Source organism: Colobus angolensis, unplaced genomic scaffold (genome assembly GCF_000951035.1).
Source record: "Colobus angolensis palliatus isolate OR3802 unplaced genomic scaffold, Cang.pa_1.0 Scaffold208, whole genome shotgun sequence".
NCBI lineage: Eukaryota > Metazoa > Chordata > Mammalia > Primates > Cercopithecidae > Colobus > Colobus angolensis.
In genome coordinates, this window is record NW_012115244.1 from 1,637,119 (window position 1) to 1,644,368 (window position 7,250).

Sequence of the window (7,250 nt, forward strand, 5' to 3'; positions counted from 1 at the left end):
AGGCAAATGTGGGTTTATGGAGCTGCACTCAGTCGGCGAGCACAGCCTCAGAGCCAGTGGAGAGCCCCCTGCCCCAGGTGTGTCCCCGAGATGGTGAATTCTGTGGATTCTCCATCAATGTGACTGAACCACACGGTGCCCAGGTGACCGGCAAAATATTACTTCCAGGCTTGCCTGTGGAGTGGACCGGGTGAAGCTGACACCTTTCCCAGTGAACGGCACAAACGTGGGGGTTGGGTGGGTTCCCACTCCGCCTACCCCTCAGCTGGGCCGTCTGTCTTCTCCTGCCTACATGTTTCTGGTGCTCAGGCCTTCAGAGTTGGACTGGAATCCACACCATTGCCCCCGGCTCTCAGGCCCCCCTGAAGGACACCCCCAGCTCTCCCAGGTCTCCAGCTCGCAGACGGCACAAGGTGGAACTTCTCCGGCTGCCTGTCTTATAAACTGCTTCCTCGTCACGTCATTCACTGTGCATCGCTCTTGGTTCTGTTTCTCGGGAGAACCTTGACTGTCCTCCCTGCGCCCCACCCCACCCCTCCCCGCCCACAAAACAGGACCCATCTCTGCTCTGCTTCCAGCATTTCCTCGCTGCATCCTCCTCTCTTCAAGAAAGGCTCCCAACTCCTGCCTCCTCACAGCCATCCTTCCCTCTCCCCAGGCACCCTCTAACCTGGCCCCTCCCACGGCAGGCTGTGCCTCTTCCTGGAGCCCCCAGTGTCTGTGCAGCTGTGTCCTTAACCCAGAATGCCGGCCCCACACACCCACCCTGGGGAGCCCCCCAGACCTGCACAGGGTCCCACCCAACTCTGCAGCCAGCTCGTTCTTCCAGGCTCTGAACTGGAATGCCTGTTGAGCCCTGTTCATCTACAGGCAGCACACAGGCGTTACGGGCAGCACACAGGCATTACGGGCAGCACACAGGCGTTACCACCACAGTGAGTGCACGGTCACTCCCCATCCACAGCCTGGCATGGGGCTGGGGCATCTCGGAGCCTGGAGCCCCCAGCCAGGGCCTGGACACAACCTTCGCAGGCAGCCTTGGGGAGAATACGGACTTTTACTCTTGCGAAGTCATGTGTTGAGAAAACAGTTCACAATCGTGAAGCTAGAAGTGGTTCCTTCGAAGCCAGTCTGGGGAGCCTGGTGTCTTTGGTGTTCTGGGATTGGGTTGGTTTCTCGGCCTCTGCGGCTCCCCTGCTGCTTTGCCTTCTCTCCATGGGGTGCCTGGGAGGCTCTGGGGGACCAGGGATGCCTCGGTCAGGCCCTCCGGCCCTCCACACTCACGGCTTCTGCACTTGGTTCCACACCAGGCTTGAGGATTCCTAGGCAGGAAGGAGCCCAGCCTGTGGGAAGCTGCAGAGCCCCGTGCTCCCCACCTCACCCTCGTCACCCTTGGGGTGTCCCATGTGGCCTTCAGGGGAGGGTGTCCCCATCAGAAGCTCACATTGCTCCGGAAAGGCCTGGATGAGCTGGTCTTCTGCACTCACACTGTTGGTCGCCAAGCCCAGCAAGCAAGGATACCTCCCGTAATGAGTCCCTACCGATGCCAGGGCCAGGGAGGGAAGTGGGGAGCCTGGTGCCTGGAGGGTCGGATTAAAGGCCTCTTTCTACAGGATCTCACTCCGTCTTTAGCCCCGAACAGGGAATCTGCTGGGAGAAGCTCTCTTAGCAAAATCCCTCCTGAGTCCACGTCTCCTCTCCTAACACATACAGCCGTGTAATTTGGAACTTCATTTATTTCAACCAATTTCTGTTCCTTCTCCATCTAGTGCTGTGAAATTAACAGGAAAAAGTTACAAATTGCTGGAGGACAGAGGCCTCTACCCGTGGGCGCGCTGGCTTATGAGGGTTTGATAGGCTGATGACATTAAAAATAGAAAACACAAGGCTCTAGGTGGACCAGGAGTCTTCAAACTTTAATGAGCTTCAGGCCAGACCTAGCAGTCAGAGGAGAGGACAGGGGCCGGCTGGGACCGTGAAAGCCCGGCTGTCCGGCAGGAGCAGGCCACACCTGCTGGCCCCGAGGCCCTCTGGCCTGTGCTGCTGTCCGTGACAGACCCTACCCCACCCGCCAGCCCGTGTGGCACCTGGATCCAGGACACACTCACCTGCGTTCATCTCAGTGCCTAACGGAGTCCCCAGCATGTGCAGGGAAGATGACATTTGTGTTTTATAATTAATCGATTAATGAAATACCTGAAAAATTCATAGAAATAAGTCAGTGGAGCTGTTAAGAAAGCACTGAAATTCCTTGGAAAAGCCCCAAGAGAGCGTGTTTAAGGGGACATTGCTCTACCACGGAGGTCCTGCCTTCTGGGTGCAGAAGGACCACCAGAGCCCGGGGCGTGTGGCCTTCCTCTTGGGGTCTCACACAGCCTGGGCCCCGGAGCTGTGGCTGCCAGGAGGGTGCCTGGGAGGACAGAGGCTCCGTGCACCCCGGCTGCTCTGCTGTGCAGGGTCCATCCCAGGACGGTCCAGCCAGGACGCCTTGGTCGGCCGCTCCACCTTCAGGGCAAGCTTGTGGGGTGGCTTAGGACCGGCAGCAACACGAAAGACCCTGCGGCTGCTGAGCTGAGATGCTGGTTGTCCTGCTGAAGTCACTTCTGCGGTTAAAGGCCTCAGGGGCTCTCCCACCCACAGACATGATGCACTCCTCTCAGCCAGGCAGCCAAGGACCTCACAGCGTAGCTCACCTGCTCCGCCATCTCCCGCTCAGTCTTGCCTTCTTGCAGACCAGCAGCCGGAACCGCTGGACGCTTGCTGTGTGTCCGTGAGGCTGTGTCTTATCTCTCCTCCATCCTTGCTTCTGTCTGAAATGTCCTTGCCGCCTTGCCCCTTAGTCCAGCTGGCTGGGTGCCATGACACCTCCTGGCCGTGCCCCTGACATTGTGGGCACAGCTGCCCCATGGTGCCATCCACACTGGGCAGTCACCGTTCCTGTTCAGCCCGGCCTTCTCCTGCCTCTCTGACTTGGACTCTGGCATGTGCCACCCCATCGGCTCTCCTGGGTCTCCACCTTGCTTACTGCGGATCTGGGGACTTCTCTGCTTTCATAGTTTCAGGAGCCAATTCCTTCTAAAAAATCTGCTTATAGACCTAAATCTACATCATCTGTGTTTCCTATCGGTTCTGTTTCTCTGGGGAACACTGACTACTATGCAGTGTTGTGAGCTGTTGTCTGGGCATCTAGGAAGAGATGGTGGGAGGCGGGCGGGTACCTGAGTTGGCAGGCGGGTACCTGAGTTGGATCCCATGGGAGACGCCAACTGGAGACACGGGGGTGGGGGTGCGGCTCAGTGGGAATTGGAAGAGGAGCGTGCTGGGGCTTGCTGACGTCATTCAGGGAGGCAGCCTGGCTGGAGGAGCATGCCCACCTGGCTCCACAGTCCTAGAGCTGGGCAAGGTGGAGGCAGACAGCCTGAGGGTGACTTTGTGCCCTGTTTTCTCTGCAGGGGAGGAAGTGGTACTCAAAGGGCAAAATCGAGACCAGGCGATGTTGAAAGGTACGGGGATGTCTCCAGGAGCTCAGGGACCATCTGTCTCTTATGTGTGCAAGCCTGGGCCACAGATACCCTAGACAGGTAAGCACCTGGGCTGAGTAATGCAGCTGCGTGCACCTGAGGGTGTGGAGAAAGGGCCCATGGATGCCATTTCTGAGCAAGACCCCATAGGAGGCCGAATGCAACAGCAACGTCAAAGGTGGGTCCTGCCTGGCCACTCTGGGCCCAGAGGAGGTGCAGTAAGCTTGATGGCAATGCCTAAGTGATATGTCCACATCCTAACCCCTGGAACTAGGGAAGGTGACCCTTTTGGAAACAGGGTCTTTGCAGATGGATTAAGGTAAGAATCTTGAGGTGAGATCATCCTGCATTATCCACATGGGCCTAAATCCAATGACAAGTGTCCTCATTACAGACACACAGAGGAGAAGACACCAACACCAGGAAGCAGGCTGTGTAGGGATGGAGGCAGAGACTGGAGCGATGCAGCCACAGGCCAAGGGGTGCCTGGAGTCCCCAGAAGCTGGTGGAGGCAGGACGAATCCTCCCCTAGAGCTTTCGGAGAAAACAAGGCTTTACCGACAAGGTTAGCCTCTGGCCCCCAGGACCATGAGAATAAATTTCAGTTGCTGTGGCCGCCCAGTCTGTGGTGTTTTGCTCCGGCAGCCCCAGGAAACTCACACAGGAGGGAAGGATCTTGAAAGAGAAGTGAAGATTCCAGTGGAAACTGAGCAGCTTTGCCCTCCTCCCCTGCACAGGCCAAGTGTGCAAGTTTCAGAGGCAGGAGCGGGGGATAATCAAGGCCAAAGCATAGCAGGGTAGGTGCTGGGGTGGAAGGCACTGCTCCCTCCGGGACGTGCCAGGGCAGCCCTTGTCCTCTGGTCCCGTCCCTGCACCGTGCGTTGGCCCTCCCTGCCTCTGCGAGCCCAAACCAGGCAATGCCAAGCTCTCCAGTCCCGCTGTGCCGAATGTACGAACAGATTCAGGGCATGTCAGGGAGCGGACGGCTCTCACTGAGGAGAGGAGTGGGCTGCACTCACGTGCAGTGCTTTGCTTCTGGGCTGGGTAACTCCTGTTTTAGTGTTTGCTTCCTGTATCTCCTCATCCTCATCCCAGAAGGAAACCAGCCAAGTCTCAGGGATTTCTGATAAGGGGTAGAGTAAGGAGGGAAAAATAAGCCTTTAATGAAAATAAAAGAAAGAGTGGGACATCCCTGAAAATGCGGATGGAGGAAAGGAGTCTGAGGGTCTCCCGAGCGTGAGGGCTGCCTCCTGCTCCTGGACACTGCGCCTGGCTCCGTGGTGTGCTCAGGGGCCCTGGGGTTCGGGACTGGGATTCTCAAACTTCCCAGAGATGCAGTGCCCCAGGGGGTCAAGGACCAGCTAAGCTCTGAGGCAGGGAGGCACCACCGAGAAGAGGCCCTGATAATACCTCTGTCCCAGATAATATCAGGGAGTGAATAAGGAGGAGGAAAACTAATAGCAGGATACCTGCATGTCCGAGTTCAAGCCTGATTTTAGAAATAAACAGACCTAAAATGCAAAGGAAAACAGCCTCTGCCTGGAAGCAGAATCTTCATTTTAGGGCCAGAGGAAAGCAGGTCCGTTTAATAACAACTGGTTTTGCCAGGGCCACGCAGGAGAGAGACCATCCACTTCTCCTAGTGACAGCTGAGACCAGCCACAGCCGCCCACCTCCCCTCCAGTGAGCGCGACGTCACCGTTCCAAGGAGAACTCGCCCAGGAAGACGGAGTTCCAAATGACTTTATTCTTCATTTCAGGGACTGGCTGAAAATCCATTTATCTCAGCAATAGACTGCCCGGCTGGTCCTCATCGGAGCAAGCGGCCCCATCTCAGAACAGTCGGCGGATCTCTCAGCTGGCCTTGTCGAACAACTGCTCATTGCTGAAAGCTCATTTGAAAGCCTTCCCCTTGGTGTTCACACATCCTAAATTATCATCATGTGAACTTTGACCCATTCCGGTTACCCCTCCCCACCAGACACACACACTCCAAAAGGCGCCGCTGGGGCGGCCCCCAGCCTTTACAAACCCCCCTCCTTTGCTGAGAAGTTAGGAGACCATTCCGCAGGCACCCTCTTCACTGCAGTGTTGCAATCAGCTCAGCTTTGTTAGAAAACTAGGTCACTTTGCTGGACCCTTTGGGCAGTGAGCAGGCAGCAACAGTTTGATCAGAGAAACCAATCTGACTTGAAGAAAAATAGTTTGCTTGGATGCCACCACCCAGGATGGCAAGAGTAATCCATGAGGAGGGTCACCTAGAGCTTCACACCCTTCCACGCAGCCGGACACTCAGGCTGGAGAGTGCAGCACAGCCGCCTGCCCGTCATCCAGTATCCTGAGTGGCAGAAAGTCAGGACTGAAGGCTGCTCAGGCGTGATCTGGGCCACTACAAGACTGGGGGGCCTTACTCACTTTTAATTTTTTTTTCAAATAAACTTTTAATTTTAAAATAGTTTGGGTTTACAGAAAAGTAAATAAAGTATAGAGTTCCCATACACCTCACACTCACCATCTTCTATGACCATGGTACAGTTGTTAGAATCAACAGACCGAGGGTGATGTGTGATTATTAACTAAAGTCCATGGTGGATGCATATGTCCTTAGTCCTCACCGATTGTCCCTTTTCTGTCTCAGGATCCCGTCCAGGATCCCACCTGACATTTAGTCATCATGCCTCCTGAGATTCCTCTTGGCCATAACAGTTTCTCAGACTTTCCTCAGTGTTGCAACCTTGACAGTTTGGATGACCTTGACAGTTTGGATGACCTTGACAGTTTGGATGACCTTGACAGTTTGGAGCAGGACTGCTCAGGTGTTTTGCAGAACGTCTCTCCATTGTGATCTGTCTGTTTTTCTAGATGGGGATTGTGGGTTATCAGGAGGTGAAGGGCTATTTCCATTGCATCCTTTCAAGGATACAAGACGGCTTCTCACTGTTGGCCTTGACCTTGGCCGAAGTGTCTGCTGGGCTCCTCCATGGTGAAGAGTCTCTTTCTTTGCCCTTATTTATACTCTACTCTTTGAAAGAAAATCACTAAGTGGAGCCCATGTCAAGGGGCAGGGAAATCCCCTTGAAAACACTAGGAGATGAACGGATTCTGGGTATTTAAGAAATCTCCATCCAAGCATTAGCTGAGCACAGAGCTGATCTAATACGACAATATTATTATGCTTCTTGGTTCAGGTTTTTCCAGCTTTGGGCATTGCCTGTTTTTCACTGGCTTCCATGTCCCTTTGACATACCTCAATCGTTTTGCTTCTTGAGGCTTCCTTACTTTTTGGCACTGCACGATGCTGCTGGCTCACCCTTCTCGATTTCCCGCCCCAGTTTTTGAATCTGCTGTTTTTCCAAGGAATCCTGAGTCCTCCGAGAAGTGGTGTTAGAAACCAAGGCCTGGATGCTAGGGGTGCTCACGGCTACTGGGGTGCTGATGTGTTTAGTCTTTTTTAGGAACAGAGCTTGGAAGTATGTGTGTACATACTGGGTATATACATGCATCTATAAACAGCTCTGCATGTAATGATACGGATTTCTAGCAAGCCCAACATGAGTTCATGCTGGTGTCTGCAGCCCTAACCCATGACCTCATAGATCATTTAGCCTCATGCTGTTATTGATCTTTAACTCCTGCTCCAACAGCAAGAAATCCAGCTCCCCCAGCCCCCATCCATCGTACTCATTTGTTCTGACTCAGCACCAGATGAAAATGGCCTCAGAACTGTTA